Raw genomic sequence first — 19423 nt, forward strand, 5'->3', positions numbered from 1 at the left:
AATGTCACTCAATGGAGTGTACTTATTAGGATGCTCCAGTCCAGGATCAGCTTGGCACTCCCGCCTCTATTCTTCCTGACTGTCACCCATCTACTCGTTTCTAGTGCCTGCACCTCTTTCTTTCCACGCGCCTCTGTGCTGGCCCCTACCGGCACCTGCCAGGTACATTCCCAATTTTTCCACGGAAGCCCTTTGGGCCTTTTCTCAGCACTTATTACAACCACAGTTACTTATTGGGGATGAAATCATTCATGCTCACCTCTTGTTCTCTGTTCACCGCCGGGTTGCCGCAGTTATCGCCACCTCAGTATCCGGGGATAATGTTCCCATAGTGCCTCCAGCTACCAATACTACCTATGTGTTTGAATACTGTAGCTTAAAGGTAAGAGTGCTGGGATTAAGATGTGGTTCCCCCTCTTGCTGTTATCTTAGTTACTATACTATTTTGCATTTGTATTTCATTAGACATAACTATACCGCATTTGCTCCTGATGAGAGGATGTTATCCACGAAACGTGCATAGAGCTTTCCATTGATGTACTGTCACAGCTCCTATGTGTCTACTATGAGACTACCTTGAAGAATCTTGAATCAATTTTATAATATCATGTGTGCAATCAACCATGTCTATATGCAAGTTTGGGTTATATTTAATATATTTTTAATATATACCATGTATTTATTTTATGTTATATATTGTATATAATATATATACAGTATCTCACAACAGTGAGTACACCCCTCACATTTATGTAAATATTTTATTATATCTTTTCATGTGACAACACTGAAGAAATTACACTTTGCTACAATGTAAAGTAGTGAGTGTACAACTGATATAACAGTGTAAATTTGCTGTCCCCTCAAAATAACTCAACACATAGCCAATAATGTCTAAAGCGCTGGCAACAAAAGTGAGTACACCCCCTAAGTGAAAATGTCCAAATTGGGCCCAATTAGCCATGTTCCCTCCCCAGTGTCATGTGACTTGTTAGTGTTACAAGTTTTCAGGTGTGAATGGGGAGCAGGTGTGTTAAATTTGGTGTTATCGCTCTTACTCTGTTACTGGTCACTGGAAGTTCAACATGGCACTTCATGGCAAAGAACTCTCTGAGGATCTGAAAAAAAGAATTGTTGCTATACATAAAGATGGACTGAGCTATAAGACGATTGCCAAGACCCTGAAACTGAGCTGCAGCACAGTGGCCAAGACCATACAGCGATTTAACAGGACAGGTTCCACTCAGAACAGGCCTTGCCATGGTCGACCAAAGGAGTTGAGTGCACATGCTCAGCGTTATATCCAGAGGCTGTCTTTGGGAAATAGACATATAAGTGCTGCCAGCATTGCTGCAGAGGTTGAAGGGGTGGGGGGTGAGCCTGTCAGTGCTCAGACCATACACCGCACACTACATCAAATTGGTCTGCATGGCTGTCGTCCCAGAAGGAAGCCTCTTCTGAAGACAAGCAGACTAAGGACATGGATTACTGGAACCATGTCCCGTGGTCTGATGAGACCAAGATAAACTTATTTGGTTCAGATGGTGTCAAGCGTGTGTGGTGGCAGGTGAGGAGTACAAAGATAAGTGTGTCTTGCCTACATTCAAGCATGGTGGTGGGAGTGTCATGGTCTGGGACTGCATGAGTGCTGTCGGCACTGGGGAGCTACAGTTCATTGAGGGAACCGTGAATGCCAACATGTATTGTGACATACTGAAGCAGAGCATGATCCCCTCCCTTCGAAGACTGGGCCGCAGGACAGTATTCCAACATGATGATGACCCCAAACCCACCTCCAAGACGACCACTGCCTTGCTGAAGAAGGTGAGGGCAGAGGGGATGGACTGGCCAATCATGTCTCCGGACCTAAACCCTATTGAGCATATGTTGGGCATCCTCAAACAAAAGGTGGAGGAGCGCAAGGTCTCTAACATCCACCAGCTCCGTGATGAGGCGTGGAAGAGGACTCCAGTGGCAACCTGTGAAGCTCTGGTGAACTCCATGCCCAAGAGGGTTAAGACAGTGCTGGAAAATAATGGTGGCCACACAAAATATTGACACTTTGGGCACAATTTGGAGATTTTCACTTAGGGGTGTACTCACTTTTGTTGCTAGCGGTTTAGACAATGGCTGTGTGTTGAGTTATTTTGAGGGGACAGCAGATTTAGACGGTTTTACAAGCTGTACACCCACTACTTTACATTGTAGCAAAGTGCCATTTCTTCAGTGTGGTCACATGAAAAGAAATAATAAAATATTTACAAAAATGTGAGGGGTGTACTCAATTTTGTGAAATACTGTATGTATGTATTGTCCCACATGCATCCATATGCACCATTAAATAATACATACTAATTGATTAATTTGGTTCTGGTGTTGTGCTTCACACAAAGTCCCAACATTCCCTCATTCCCCTCCCCCCTCTCTCTTTTCGACATATCAATATGGAAGTCACACCACTTTCTCAAACTCAATCTTTCCAAAACTGAGCTTGTTATATTTCCTCCTTCCCAGTCCCCTCCCCATGACTTTTCCATTAAGATCATCTTAAGTCTGGACTTGGACTGAAATGTAAAAAAGTGAACCTATACAAATATTAAATAAAGATGTTAACAGTTTTGATGGAATGGGTAAATAAGCAATAATTAAAATTTAATTTTCCTGGAACAAATGCTGCTCCAGGGTACTTTCAGTGTCACTTTCATTACTGAAAGTCCAAGCATTTTTTTTTTTTTTTAATCAAAATGGTTTTTATTGAAACAAGTTCACATAGGAAGTATACAAACTTTTCAGAGTACTGTCTTATGAATATATATTAACATTTCTTACAGGTTCAACGTTGCATATGAATATATCACTTGGAACCTCTTACCAACCCTTTCCACTCTGTTTCCTACTATCAGTGCATTTACTATAATGTCCCCCTTCCATGGTGCCTCCCTTCCCATTCCACATTACTCTACTATTGCCTTTAACTGAGGATTCTGTCTTGTATAAGGTCTACAGGGGCCAGGCCAGCTGTATTCAGCCAAGAAGACCACACCGGATCGAATTTACCTGGGCATCCTCTGTGTTGGAAAATGTATTTTTCTAATCGTAGTGTTACCCTCATTTGGGTCACCCATTCTTTTAGTGTGGGAGGTTCTGTCGCCTTCCAGTGGCTGAGAATTAGTTTGCGGGCTCCGAAAAGAGCCCTCGTAATAGCCTGCTTGGGGTTTTCCTCTGTGATGTGTTCGTCCAATATGCCTAGAATGCATTGTTTGGGATCTAAGGGAACCCCCACCTGAAATGCTCGGTTGATGGTTGCTACAACACCCCTCCAGTAGAGGTGTAGCTTTCGGCATCGCCATAATAAGTGAATCAGATCTCCGTGGTTTCTGGTGCAGCGGGGACAATCTGTATTTTCTCTTCGACCCATTCTATATAGTCTGGCAGATGTAAAATGCACCCGCATGACGATAAAGAGCTGGGATAGGCGCTGTGCCGTGTTGAGAGAGCACTGTTGTATTTTGTGTCACACTTCATCCCATTGGTCCTCACCTAATGTGCCCACATCTCCCCCCCACTGGGACACTACTTTAGCTGGAAAATTGCCTTGTTGTATGGCCATAAGCATGGCGTAAGAGCTAGAAATAAAGCCCTTAAAGTGGGACACTTCCACCATGTAGTGGAAGACAGGGGCCGGGGACTGTATCCACAGTTCACCTCCCGCCTGAGTTCTCACCTCATGATGCAACTGTAAGTAGGAGAAATACATGGATTGGGACAGCCCAAATTTAGCCTGTAGTTCTGAAAAAGAACTCATTTTCCCATTCGTAATGATATGTACCAGGTGTGTGACTCCAAAGGACCTCCATCGTGCGGCGCATGGCAAGGACTTTAACTCCTCATAGTATCGGTTATCCAAAATCAGGCTGTAGCCAGTGAAGCCATTGACCTCCTGAAGCTGTCTAACTTTGTTGAAAGTCCAAGCATTTGGTTTCGAGATATCTACTGTTGGATGATTATTTATCTGTCCAGGGTTTTTTTTTTTTTTACCTCAATGCTGTGAATGCATTAAGACAAAAAAATGTGTAGGTTTTAGTACTACTCTAATGCCCTGTACACAAGGATCGGACATTCTGACAACAAAATCCATGGATTTTTTCTGACGGATGTTGGCTCGAACTTGTCTTGCATACACACGGTCACACAAAGTTGTCAGAAAATCTGATCGTTCTGAACGTGGTGACGTAAAACACGTACATGGGGACTATAAACAGGGCAGTAGCCAATAGCTTTAATTTCTTAATTTATTCTGAGCATGCGTGTCACTTTGTGTGTCGGATTTGTGTAAACACGATCAGAATTTCCGACAACGGATTTTGTTGGAAAATTTTATAGCAAGTTCTCAAACTTTGTGTGTCGAAAATTCCTATGGAAAATGTGTGATGGAGCCAACACATGGTCGGAATTTCCGACAACAAGGTCCTATCACACATTTTCCATCGGAAAATCCTATCGTGTGTACAGGGCATAACTTTAAAAAAAGCTGGAGGAAAGAAAAGATTTTTATGCTAAAAGCCAGTCAGATTTTCTAGACAAAAAAGAGTTGAAAATGAACGGATTGCGGTTTCTCTTTAAAAAGTTCAAAATGTTTCCTCACTGCTAACTCTTCCTTTATGGTGACCAGAACAGGGGTTTAGGATCCATTTCTCAAATAGGGACATAATCATTGATTTATTTGTCTATTGAAAACTACAAAATCATTTTACTAGATTTTTCACTTTAAATCAGCAAGATGGCAGGTCATTCATGAGATTGTTCAAGGTATTAATTCAACTGAAAAAAAATCTCTTTGTTTTATGAATGTTGCATTGTGTATATTATAGCTGTTGTACTTCTTGAGAACAAGAGAACTCTTCACTATTACAGATATTAGTACATTACAGGAATAGCTGTTATTGATTGTCAAAGTTGTATATCAGCTGAAGTGGAAATCACCTGTAAATATCATAGATTTTTTTCTATAAGAAACCATCAACGTTTTCTAGAATCAATCATTTTCCTGTTTTATCATCCTTGTTGATGACCCAGTAGGCTTTTCTTTTCAGCCAAGGTTTCTTATCTCCTTGTTAAAGAATGTCATTTACATGACCTATCTCAAACCAATACATTACATATTATCAGTTCTTTACAGAGCACTAGGTCATATAGATTTGTAATTATAGGTACACTTTAAGGGTTTTAAGCCAGTTTTATTTTTTTCTGATGTTTTATGCCTTTTGTGTTTACTTTACGGTAACAATTAAAATAAATGAATAAACATTTAATATAGGGTACACCCATTACACAGACTTCCAAAGCAGGAGAAGATGCTTGCCTGCAGAAGCTGTCTCTCTAAATCAAATCTCAGACAAAGCCGGTTGTGCACAGCGACAGGGAATTGGAGAGGAGTAATATGCAAATGATTCAGTCAGCTCCATAATTCTTTTAAGTAAAGCAGGGAAGACTGGGAAGACCTGCAAATGTATAAAGGAGTTTAGAGCTCTGCCTGCTGATTAAAACTGAAAATAAAAACTACTTATATGCAATCATTCACATTGTCAAACAAATATAAAGAGATTTCCAAGCTCAAACTTACCATCTTAGTAGCAAGGAGCACTGGAAGGGCAACTTATGTCAAACAAATATAAAGAGATTTCCAAGCTCCAACTTACCAACCAGCCAGTGACCAACCAAATTGACCTGTCTAACAATATGCATTAAGAACAGGGGTTTAGTTGCACACATTTGCAAATACATGCATAATCTGCAGGCCCCACCAAGGCATCCTGTTTCTCTTTATATTTGTTGGACATACATTGTCCTTCCAGTGCTCCTTGCTACAAAGACCAGTTATAGGTGGGGGTAGTGGCCACTTTTTTGTACCTTGAATATATTGGTCAGGCAACGCACTGACGCCCTTGCTGCCATAGTGCTATATGCTGGGTGTTCAGTGTGACTCTGTACCTTTAAGGAGGGGTGGCTCATTCCAGGCTCACCTGTCCCCTACCTATCCATTATAAATGCATGTGCTTCCAAGATGAAGACTTTCAGTAGTTAGGGACTGCAGGAAACAGGGTGCCTTGGCGGGGCCTGCAGCTTACGCATTTATTTGCAAATGTGTGTGTAACGAGCCCCTTGCTCACTCGGTTCCACTCTCCCGACACTCCTCTGCAGCTATAGAATCAGACTGCAGATCGCAATCTCTTTATATTTGTTTCACATACAAAGCCCTTCCAGTGCTCCTTGCTACAAAAACCAGTTATAGGTGGGGGCAGTGGTAACTTTTTTGTACCTTATAATAATTCACATTGACCTGACCTGTAAAAAAAGTAACAATCCTACAAAATGTTATAATACCTTTTTAGCATATATGAAACATGAGTACAGGGGATAAAGGTGGGATGTACTGTGACCTTTTGTTGGACAAAATTGCCATTTTTACTGTAGGCCAGTTCCATTTTTAAAAAAATATTACATGCTAAATATACTAAGGCACGCATGCTACAGTAGGCGTGCAAAGCCATTTCTTTAGTGCCGAAGATTGATAGTGACAAGTCTACAAAATGACTTGATAATTCTCAGTAAAAAATATCTGTAGTAAAGTTTGTTTAATGTTTCTAGCCTGAAGTGTACTAAGTTGTGTTTTCTACCTTATGTTAAAAAAAGGTGGCTTCAGCATTAATCTCTGCCTTTGGATTCACATACATGTGTTAACATATTTTTTCACAAAGAAAGACAGTGTAGAAGTGGAAGTTTAGTCAAAACCTAACTAAGCTTAAACCTACTCCCACCCCATCTAGGCCTATTCTATCCACCCTATAAAAGAAAAAAATGCCTATACTTACCTATTCTAAAGTTTCTCCAGTGCAGTCACGTGACCGACTTCCAGCACCGGCTGCAGTGTAGAGGAAGGACAGCTAACAAGGATGCCCCATAGTAAGCCTATGGGTGATGTGACTGTATAGGCTCTGCAGCCATTGTGGGTGATTTCTTTTCTACACAGAAGACGGCACTAGAGAGTTCATGTGACCAGACCTGAGCAACTTCAGAATAGGTAAGTATAGGCATTTTTCCTTTAACAAGGTAGATAAAATAAGCTTAGAATGAGGTGGGAAAAGGTTTAAGCTTAGTTAGGTTTTGACCGAAGTTCCACTGCATCTGAAATTAACATTTTGCATGCCAGACACAACACAACTAAATAATGAAAGACAGGAACAGGTGTCACACTGAAACAGTAAGTCCAGTTTACAGTGCAGTACATGTTAACTGTTAATATTTATTTATTACAGGTTCTTGTATAGTGCTGTCAATTGTACACAGCGCTTTACACATATATTGTACATTCATATCAGTCCCTGCCCTCAAGGAGCTTACAATATAAGTTCCCTAACTTACATTCATACACATACTAGGGCCAATTTAGACAGGAGCCAAGTAACCTACCAGCATGTCTTTGGAATGTGGCAGGAAACCGACGCAGGCACAGGGAAAACATGCAAACTTCAGGCAGGTAGTGCAGAGGTTGAGATTCAAACAAATGACCCTATTGCTGCTAAACAGAAGTGCTAACCACTTAGCCACTGTGCTGCCCATATAGGGACATGTTTTGTGTGTGCACAAATGAATTCATTTAATATGCTGTTAGCAGTACAACTTTGGATGAAAACATTTAACATTTATTTTCTATACAGCTATGGCACATGTTGTCTAATGCCTGTAAATTTATATTTAATGTAAAAAAGGTTGCTTACCCCTGCCAAAAAATGTAAAAGCAATCCTTTAAAGCAAAATGTCATAAAAATATATTAACCAACCCTTTGGTTCAGCTTTGCATTTAGTCAAAAATCACTTACCGCTTGAGTTTATATTTCTGCTGTGGACCTACTTATTCAGCAATACTTTTCTACCAAAGTAATGCCTATTCTTTTGGGGGAAAACAAGTATTTAATTTGAAAGTATTGACCAAAGGATGTAACAGAATGAAAAAAAAAGAGGTATGACTTATCTTGTTTGACCACTTTAGTAACAACTAGTGTTATTGTAGATACGCTGCAAATAAATTTGTATGTGATTTATCTCTTTTATAATGATGCTTAAGTTTCATATTGTTTTTAATTATGTTTCAGTAGAAAACATTGTGAAATTATACATGTTGATTTCAATGGGGTTGATTTACTAAAACTGGGGCGTGCAAAATCTGGTGCAGCTGTACATGGTGTCCAATCAGCTTCTAACTTCAGCTTGTTCAGTTAAGCTTTCACAGTGAGCCCAGGTTCACACTGACAGCAGGAATGAAATGGTGCGAGTTCAGCTGAACTCGCACCATTGCATTCCCACATGTCAGGCCCGACTTCAGGGGGGCGATTTCGGAGACATCTGTGCGGGTTTCTTCACAGATGTCTGTTGAAATCGCACCCAAAAGTTGCCTAAAGAAATATAGAAACTACTTTTGGGAATCGGTACGGCACCGCAAATGCGGCATTACACCGATTCGGACGGTGCCATTTCCGGCATTCGCCACCGATTTTGCATGCGATTTGACAAGTCAAATCGCATGCCAAATCACTGCAATGTGAACCAGGGCTAAAACTTGGAAGCTGATTGGTTTCTATGCAGAGTTGCATTAGATTTTGCACTCTCCAGTTTTAGTAAATCAACCCCAATGTTTAAAAAAAAAAAAAAAAAAAATCTACTTCTCTGGCGAGTTATGTGTGTGATCTTCACTCTTTTTGAAAGCTATGGTGATTTACATTACATTTCTAAAGTGCTGCCAACCAAAAATGGATCAGAGGCTGGCAGCTGCAGGAGTAGGTATTGCAAATATAGTAGTTGAGCACACAAAGAGGACCTTCTAAGTGTTACTGTATGATATTAATTTATACTGCAATAAGGGGATTCCTGTTTCAAATGTGTATTTAACTGTTTGATAAAAGTTTTGCTTGAAGATTACTGCTTTTGTGTATCTTGATAAACCCTGGCTATACACTAACTTCAGGGGCTATTCACACATAACGCTGTGACTGGTGTTTTTCTGCCAGTCACTGTAGAACAAATAGAAAAGAATTGCTTTCTATATGCCCTGTTTGCAATGCAACAGAGTCTAGAGGGGAGGTGCAGTGAGCTGCAGTAAAATTCAAGATATGTAGCAATTTCCCACATCACACGGGTAGGCACTGCATGTCACCGCACAGCAGCCCAATGCACTGCACTACTGTGCAGAGAAATGAATGAAGTGTCACTTTGTGCACTTCAAATAAAGTTTAAAAAGTAAACAGTGTGATGCACTGAAACATGCATCACACTGTTCCCTCACCATGGTCTCTGCAGCCAAAAAGTGACAGATGCCCACACGCTAAAACAGAGCATTGAGTCTTTACCTGCCATGCACTATTTACTGTATACCGATTGCTCATTGTTCCCTCTTAGCATAAATTTGTTCCCACATAAGGAAAGTTGGGAGAGTAAATTTTTGAAACATGACAATAGATGCACGATAAGGACTCAGGGATTAGTAATGCTGTAGTGGAATGGGGCAGATCAAAATAGGAAAGCAAGGGGCAATGAGGATCAGTGTGCATGTATGTGTGTATTAGTAATTTGAGGCCCTCATTATCCTCTAGGTAACAGTAACTATTACATGTGTGCATTTATTCTAGGTTGTAAACTATTCATTTTTGGCTAACTAAAAGTACATGTGCTTTAATATATTCCTCATCATACTAACTACACGTGTTTAATTATACCCTTTTTTGTATTATAATATGCACCATCCTTGCAAGAAAGTTTAAAGACAATCTGCATGTCCTTGAAACATCTGTTCACTTGTATTAGTTGCTTTAAAGCGGAGTTCCACACAAAAATGGAACTTCCGCTTTTTGGAACCCTCCCCCCCCTCCGGTGTCACATTTGGCACCTTTCAGGGGGGAGGGGGGTGCAGATACCTGTCTAAGACAGGTATTTGCATCCAGTTCCGGCATAGACTCCCATGGGAGTCTATGCCTCTTCCTGTACCTCTGCGCTGTCTCCTGGGAAACACACAGCTCCCAGGAGATAGCGGGGACCAGTTACGATGCGCAGTGCGACTCGAGCATGCGCAGTAGGGAACCGGGAAGTGAAGCCGCAACGCTTCACTTCCTGATTCCCTCACCCAGGATGGCAGCGGCAGCTGCCGAGAACCGAGCGGGTTCTCGGCATCGCCTGCCGACATCGCTGGACCCTGGGACAGGTAAGTGGCCATTTATTAAAAGTCAGCAGCTGCAGTATTTGTAGCTGCTGGCTTTTAATTTTTTTTTTTTTTGGCGGTGTAGGTGGACCCCCGCTTTAAGTAAACAAAGACAGTAGCTGAGGTGCTAATCTTTACTTCATAAGACCTATGCTTCTGACACTTCTTGTCAGAAAATTCTGCTCTCCAACAGAAAACAGGCCAATACACAACGTTTTGAACTGTCTATTCTACTTACATACCTCTCTAGCTAAACCAACTACTTCCACCTAAATGATTAGTTTTGACAACAGGCTCGTGTCATCTCCAAATGTCTACATAACTTTGAGCAATATAAAAAAAAAGGATTTCATAATTTTATATTTAGATATACAAAAATTGCAAACAGTTACAAAATGTATCCATACAAGCAAAGAGGTTGCCTAAAATAAAAGGGATGAAAATAAAAAAAGATTGCTAAAGTACTTCTCTGCTCCTGGGGCTAGAAATATAATTGCACCATACTTGCCAGTCAGCAACTGGACCACAACTGAGGGGCAATCAGTTGCTAAGCTAATTTGCATAGACATGTTTAGGCTCAACTAAAAGCTATCCACGTTACTGCCTAGAATTATGTGATATAAATCTGTAATTATGAGTTTGTGGCACTCATATATTCACATTTACAAGCCAAAAATGAACATCAGAATTACTGTGGTCCCAAAGAGACCCACCTTATGAATAACTCTCTCAAGACATTCAAGGCATGGGTACACTGTCTTTAAATTATGTGTGCAAACAATCCTTTGCATTATTATTAAAACTGCTAGGTATGGGAGTTTTAAAACTTATTTTGCATAACTGCACTATAGGATTGTGAAAGTAATGAGAAATGAACTGACAGGATGAAAGCCTTTCAGATAACTAAGAAACCTTACATCTACTATGACTTTTCAAGTAAGGTCTAACTTATTGACTCTGGCACTGTTAGCTTCCTCATTAAGCATATACCCTTTATTTAGTGAATAGGTGTTAAAAGGTTATGTGTATGATATGATTAAACAAGAGTGATATTTGAATGTAACCTATGATATTCTAGAGACAATCACAATAGTCTTGCCATTAATGATCAAAGTAGTAATTACCTATTGCTGTGCCTTCATCAAGTCATTTGTTTTTACTTTCAAACTTAAAGTGGAAGTCCAGTGAACAATGAAAATGTTTCTAATAAAAGAAACTGAACCTATGAAGGAACCCAAAGAGAACCAGCCACCACTGAACCCAGGGAACCAGCCACCATTGAACCCCTGGAAGAACCCCAAGAGAACCAGCCATCAATGAAACCTCAAAGGAACACAAGACTACTGAAGGAACACAACAAACCCCCTCCCCCCAGTAAGGTTTGTCCCCACAGCATGAACCAGCTGACAGTGACCATACAGCTGTGCTGGGATGAATATGGGGGTCACTCTGCCCCTGTCAGATATAAGATACACATCACGTGATGTGCCCTTGCCCAGTGACAAGGGGGGTGTTTTCTTTTTTCAATGCACAATAAAAAAATGTGCAGAATAATACTTGGCTATGTGTTTTACTTCAAATGACAGTTTGGAAGTAGGCAGTTACATTTAAAAATAATACCATGTAAAATTACCAAGGGACACCAACATAGTTTGTATGTTTGATCCCAAAAACTACGGGATAATGGTGTTTTGCATAAAAAAAATAATAAGCATAATAATATTATTGTTGATATCACTAGAAAAAAAAGCCTTTGAAAGCCTTTGAAAATTAGTTTGCAATAACTTAATCAGTATCACCAGCAAAGCAGCTTCATTATTATCCCATTAAAGAAGAAGAGAATGTGCGATGCATTTAGAGATTTCTTAATTTGCCGTGTCATGAATGTTAATTCTCCATTACAAACTCTAATTTACAAGACCGACCACTTCTGGCTCGTCCTTGCTTCCAAGCATGCGTGTTTGTACTTTGGACTTTTGTATGACAGACTTGTGTACACATGATAGGAAAATCCGACAACAGACCGTTGTCTGCAGAAAATTTATAATCCTGCCATCCAACATTTGTTGGTGGAAAGTCTGACAACAATTGTCCAATGAAGCCTACAAACGGTCGGATTTTCGGCCAACAGTCTGTCATCACACAATTCCCGGCGGAAAATCTGATCCTGTGTACGAGGCTTTAGTCTATGTTTCTACTATTGCAACCTGTCAGGGCTGGGCTTAGCCCTTCCTTCTCAAAGCTGGCCGCTCAGCTGTTGGCTAATTGCCAGCTCCCATCTCTCCATAGTGACACACCTGTTGATGATGTCCTGCTCGTCAGTCCTGCCTACTTAAGCCGTACAGTCCAGATGATCTCTGCCTTCGCCTTGGTCACATCTCTAGAGACGCTCTCCTGTGTTCCTGTTAAAGACTTGCTTGGCTGACATTCCTTCTGACTCCAGATCCTGCTTGCTGTTCTACTACGCTTCTTTCTGGCTCCCTGACATTTTGGCTTGTATACCTATCTGTTCCGATTCCTGAACTCTGGCTATGTTTTTGCCTACGTTTACTCTGTTTAGCTTTTTTTATTATTATTAAACAAGTGTGATTTAACTGTACTTCTGTCTCAGTCTGATTCATGGTTTCTGACACAACTCCAAAGTTGCACGATTTAGACTACGGCTGCCACTTCTTTCGCTCGGCTACGGCGTTTCTTTGCACTTCGATCTGCTGCTTGGATGCTCAAAGGTTCTCATTTCCCTCTTTTAGGGGCTTTGGTCGCTACCATCGCTTAGCAGCATTTCCTGAGTCGCAAGTTTTGGTGTATCAGAGGGGTCTTCTTTCCCGTTTATTCCTTTCAACAACGGTTGTCTCGCCTTTTTGGAGAATCTATACACCCTAGTTCTGTATCTTCATTGATGCCCACACACTAGCCGTATGTGTTTAGACGTGTGACTACAATTCTGGCAGTCTTTACATTTTTCCTTTTCATTTATTTTTCTTCAATTCATCTCTTACTGAATACCAATTTAGCAGTGCTACTTCATACGACATGCCCCTGAAGAAAGGATTCTCCAGAGATCCAGAAACATGTTGGGATCAGTATTGAAGGATCTGCTTTTTTAGACTTATATTTGTTATATGATTTTGTCTATGCTGTATATGTAAATATTCTTTTTAGTGCTATATGCACCTAATATTCTGTGTATTAATACATTTTTATATATTTTTCATTGTTGACCAGTTGCCTTAAAAGTCCCTTAGTACTCATTTGGGGGGTACTTTTCTTATAATATTGATACGACTTTGAGTGCAGCTTTGATCCAACTTTACACTCTCTGGATCAAAGTCGCATCAAAGCATTGCAGGTACATTTTCAAAGTCGCATAGATGGGAACAGGTACCATTAAAATCAATGGGCTGTGACTTGTCATGCGACTTTGGACACATAGTTGCATGACAAGTCACGTTTCCACTATAGTTTCCACTATGACAATTCATATTAGTGGAAATGGAGCCTTAGTCTACGTTTCCACTATTGCAATCACAAAGTTGCACGATTTAGAGTGCGACTTTGAGTGCAGCTTTGCTCCAACTTTACACTCTGGATCAAATTCGCATCAAAAGTCGCATAAAAGCATTGCAGGTACCGTCTCAAAGTCACTGATTTTCAAAATCGCATAGATGGGAACGGGTACCATTGAAATCAATGGGCTGTGACTTTAAGTGTCCAAAGTCACATGACAATTCATACCAGTAGAGCCTTAGTCTACGTTTCCACTATTGCGACCACAAAGTTTCACGATTTAGAGTGCAACTTTGATGCAACTTTACACTCTCTGGATCAAAGTCGCATCAAAGTAGTGCAGGCACTTTTTCAAAGTCGCCGATTTCCAAAGTCGCATATATGGGAGCGGGTGCCATTGAAATCAATGGGCTGTGATTTGTCATGCAACTTTATGTGTCCAAAGTCACATGACAAGTTACACTAGTGGAAACAGAGCTATAGTGTGGTTGTCTGTACTATGATCATTGTAAAGTGTGAGCTGAGACCCCAGAGCACTTCCAGCTACACTGACAGCTCTCCCCCCCGTGTCCAGCTCCCTTCTCCTGTGCACAGATATACTGTATATGTGCACTGCACCTCCCACCCCCTCTTGTGGATAGGACTTTTTATTTCTTCATTTTGTCATGAATTAGGATGTACAATAAGAGAACACTGGGCAGGAACCTATGATTAGCTCCTCCTATCCTGTATACGCTCACTGGCTACACAGAAACAGTGTCCCTCCCAAGAAATGATGTCACTAGCTTTCAGTAACCACACCCACTGGCTGATTTTTGTCTCAGAATGAAGTAGAAATGAAGTCATGTGACGGCACTGGATTCTGCAAAATAAAGGTAGAAAAACTGGGATTTTTTCATTTTGAGACATAAGGCTGAACTTGGCTCACATTAATGATTGTAGGGTGAGAATTTAACTCTCACACACAGCTCAGCCTAAGAGCCACACTGACAGTTCCACTCTGACCCCTACGGACTGCTCCTCCTCCTCTGGGCCGCTGTCAGGATGCCCCCCCCCCCCCCTTTCTCATGTCGGATTTGTCGGCAGCACGGGAAGGGAGAGAAGATTCCTGCTTGTTCTTCTTCCCTCCCAATTGGCCACAGCGGAGGGCCAATCAGAAAAAACTAGTGGGGCATCATGGGAAATGTAGTTCCAGAGATAGGAGGCCCAATTGATCTCAGCAGGGAGACGGCTACAGTCCCCAGCATGCACTCTGCTGGGGGGAAAAGAGAAAACCTGGAAACAAGCAGGTGCTACAGGAGACATGGAAAAAGAGGACTGTGCTGGGGGTACTAATAGCCCCACCACCACCAGATAGAGCCATGCTGTACCCACACCACCAGAGAGAGAGAGAGAGAGAGCACCACGCTATACCCGCACCACCAGAGAGCCATGAGAGCCACGCTGTACCCACACCACCAGAGAGCCACGCTGTACCCGCACCACTAGAGGGCCACGCTGTACCCGCACCACCAGAGAGCCATGAGCGCTACGCTGTACCCACACTACCAGAGTGAGCCATGAGTGCCATGCTGTACCCGCACCACCAGAGAGAGCCATGAGCACCACGCTATACCCGCACCACCAGAGAGAGCCATGAGAGCCACACTGTACCTGCACCACAAGAGCGCCATGCTCTACCCACATCACCAGAGCGCCATGCTGTACCCACACCACCAGAGAGAGCCACGCTCCACCGGCTCCACCAGAGAGAGCCACGCTGCACCCGCACCACCAGAGAGAGCGAGCCACGCTGTACCGCACCACCAGAGAGAGAGAGCCACACTGTACCGCACCACCAGAGAGAGAGAGCCACGCTGTACTGCACCACCAAAGGGAGAGAGCCACATTGTACCACACCACCAGAGAGAGAGAGCCACGCTGCACCGCACCACCAGAGAGAGCCACCCTGTTCCTGCACCACCAGAGAGAGAGCAACGCTGTTCCGCACCACCAGAGAGAGAGAGCTACGCTGTAGAGCACCACCAGAGAGAGAGAGCCATGCTGTACTCGCACCACCAGAGAGCCATGAGAGCCACGCTGTACCGTACCACCAGAGAGAGCCACGCTGTACCGCACCAACAGAAAGAGAGCGCCATGCTGTCCAGGACCACCAGAGAGAGCAGGTCAGTGTCACTGGGCAGTGTGGGCACAATAGGAGACAGACAGTACTAGCATTGTATGGCCACAATAGGACTGGGACACTGTAATATAAAGGGGACTGCACTGTAAAGGGGCACTGTAATCATTACAGTGCCCCTTTACAGTGCAGTCCCCTTTATATCATATTGTCCCTGCACATTAAAGTGTGGAGGACTGACACCAGCCACCCCCGCGTATGTCTACCGACATCTCTCCCCCCTTGTCCCTGGAAAAATTGGCTGCTCAGTCTAAAATGCCCGGGGCCTATATTTTATCCCAGTCCAGGCCTGGTGACAGTATAGAATCAAACTTCCAGCTGCTATTTCATCATGTAGAAGCTCCACTTCTACATTATGAGGGGATCATGCAACTCCTGCCTGACCCCCCCCCCCGCCATGTGTCCTGGGTTTACCTGTCCCTCCTGGATGTCTATGACCTTTGTGGGGTGTTGGAAATGGAAGCAGCGGGAAATAGTGAACATAGATTCACGGATCTGCTTTATAAACTCAGAAAAGCTCAGGAATCTGTGCTCCACTGACTTCAGCAAAGTGCAGAAGCGACATTGGGGGTCTAATAGACCCCTGATGTCACCTGAGTTGGACATTTTATAGATAGGCAGCTCCTATCCCCATATTGATTAGTGGTTCCGAATTAATAATAACTACTGCAGTAGGGAACAGACACAAAAGATACGCTCAGCATCTTTCCAAATAACTGTTCTGCTTTATTATGACACAATTGAAGGTTTTTATGCACATGATTACGTAGGTATCACATTAATATTACAATTGTACGTTTATGGTAACAAGGGGCATATCATAGGCAGGCTTATTCTAATCAGGACTCAAAAGAATGCAAACATGTACTTAAAACATTATTAGTGCCCGTGTGCACAGTGAGGGCAGTGTGCAATACTTATAAAATAGAATACAATTATATACAGAACTTACACATTTCCATTACAGTCTCCTCTCTTTTGATCAATATTTTGATCACTAACCATACCTGCTATCACCTTTACCCTGGAACCTCCACATGCTGAGGTGAAGGTAGTCCTGGCCAAAGAGGCAAAAACTCCATTATGGAGAAAACAATAGCTGGGCAGCTTTTTCATTACAAAATGACTTTTCATTGTGAAAAACAAATTCTTGATAAGACATATTTACAGAGTACTGGTTGTACACTCCTGTGGCCAGAATGGCCTTCTAGCTGAATTGTTGGCATGCTAACTTATCAGCACATGTAAACACAGACAATTCTACATAAAATGGAAGACGTACAAAAGACAAATATGACCAACATGGCTAAACTACTTTTTAAATCACATTATATATATGTATATGTATCCCTTACAATTAAAGTAATTGAATCAAAAGGTACCCTAGACTATTAAAACACAGAGATTTATTTAATTTAGTCATTTTTGCAGTGTCTGGTGTGGATCCAGGTGACTTTTCCTTTAAGTTTTGCAAAACTGTACATGAAATAGATGCTGTATTGAGTCTCCAAACATCTCCTTATATATATATATGTCTCTTAACTAGGGATGAGCCTGATGTTTGATGTTCTAAGCCCCCAAAGCACCTTGTCCCCATGTTGATGGGGAGAAGGGCCTCATCCCCACAACCCTTGCCCAGTGGTTGTGGGGGTCTGTGGGTGGGGGGCTTATTGGAATCTGGAAGTCCCCTTTAACAAGGGGACCCCCAGATCCCGGCCCCCCCATGTGAAATGGTAACGGGGTACAAATGTACCCCTACCATTTCACAAAAAATGTGAAAAATGGTAAAAAAAAAAGACAATACACGCCTTGGGACAAGTCCTTTATTAAAAAAATAAAACTGTTCCACGAAGTCACGAAGTCTTCTTCTTCTTCTCTCGCTCCGATGGACCGAAAAAGAAAAATCTGCACGCCGCCTACGATCTGCCTCCATGGGAGGCACCCACCGTAATGACAGTGTTCTCAGGTGACAGCTCTTTTATAACTGAGGGTGGGGCCACACAATGACGTTGCCGGGTGACCCTGCCCCCTCTGACGCACGGGGACATCCCTATGGCTTTCTCGTAGCATCAGAGGGGACAGGGCCACTCAGTTATGTGTGGCCTGGTACGGTTCAGGGGGGGCACTCTCTCACCCCCCCTCTTTTCCTGCAGCCTGCCGAATTGCGTGCTCAGATAAGGGTCTGGTATGGATTTTTGGGGGGACCTCATGCCATTTTTTTTTTTAAATATTGGCACGGGGTTCCCCTTAAAATCCATACCAGACCGGATTTTGAGGCGGACCCCCACACATTTTTTTTTTTAAATTTTGGTTCAGGGTTCCCATGTGGGGGAATCCACTACCGTTTTTATCAATGGACTTTTATGTGTATTGCTGGGACCGACAATTCATTATAGCCGCGAGTACTTTTAAATGACTTTTTTTCCTTTAGAAATGTCATTTTGCTCTCGGACTGTTCTAAACACGGGAAACATGCGCCACTTTACAAGCATACTATAGACACCCCCCAGGTACGAAATTTAAAGGAATATTACACTTTTATTGTTTCACTTTAAGCATTATTAAAATCACTGCTCCCAAAAAAATGGCCATTTTTAAAACTTTTTTTTGCATTGATACATGTCCCCTGGGGCAGGACCCAGGTCCCCAAACACTTTTTAAGACAATAACTTGCATATAAGCCTTTAAAATTAGCACTTTTGATTTTTCATGTTCGTGTCCCATAGACTTTAACGGTGTTCGCGTGTTCGAATGAATTTTTTCCCTGTACGCATGTTCTGCTGCGAACCGAACCGGGGGGGTGTTCAGCTCATCCCTACTCTTAAAAATCCACAAGTCACCTGGCTTTAGTTTTAGATCCTTCCAAACTTTTAGGATCTGGAATTGGGGAGAAAACACATAAATGAGTTTGTCAAAAACCTTAAAAGATCAGCAACATTCTCTGTGAGATCCAAATGGAGGACTTCAGCTGCTGAGACAAAATATAAGCAAGAGAGTAACACACTCCCAAACCAAATCCCATAGGGACAGAGTCCAAGATCCCCTTAGGGGCTTGATAAAATATAAGAAAACATTCAGGCAAAAGTTTTCTAGCTTCTTACTCTACTTTGTCCGCTGCATTGTAGACAGTGGGGAGTGTAAAAATAAAACCTCAAAACTTCTAGTAAGGACTCTCCTATAAAAAATGATTTCCTCTGTTACTCTCTGTAGATTCTGCACTCTGTACTTACAAACTACTTCTGAGAACACTTTTTACTGTGGCCTTTGCAGTAGCATTTGCCACTAGACATCCAGAAAACATGTCCATACAGACAAAATGCATACTCGTAAGATCCTGACTTGGGCATCTAGATATATCTTTTTGTAATCTCTGAAAGGGATGTTCAGCTTTTGGTAACACCTTTGGTAACAGGTAAAACAAGAAGTTGTATGTTATAAAAACAACTGTGGAGAACCCTGGCTCTATCCCACGCTCATTTACTAGGGCA

At 42.1% G+C, this 19423-nt stretch overlaps 1 long non-coding RNA gene across 1 annotated transcript in view; it reads left to right on the forward strand.

Annotated features, from left to right (window-relative positions):
• Positions 1-11754, forward strand: part of LOC141140479 (uncharacterized) — a 109148-nt gene extending 97394 nt beyond the window's left edge. Inside the window, exon 3 of the long non-coding RNA XR_012243947.1 lies at positions 11424-11754. This is a non-coding gene — a long non-coding RNA (uncharacterized lncRNA). The remainder of the gene's footprint in view (positions 1-11423) is intronic.
• The last annotated feature ends 7669 nt before the right edge of the window (positions 11755-19423 follow it).

The sequence above is a fragment of the Aquarana catesbeiana genome, linkage group LG04 (assembly GCF_042186555.1).
Source record: "Aquarana catesbeiana isolate 2022-GZ linkage group LG04, ASM4218655v1, whole genome shotgun sequence".
NCBI classification, from domain to species: Eukaryota; Metazoa; Chordata; class Amphibia; order Anura; family Ranidae; genus Aquarana; species Aquarana catesbeiana.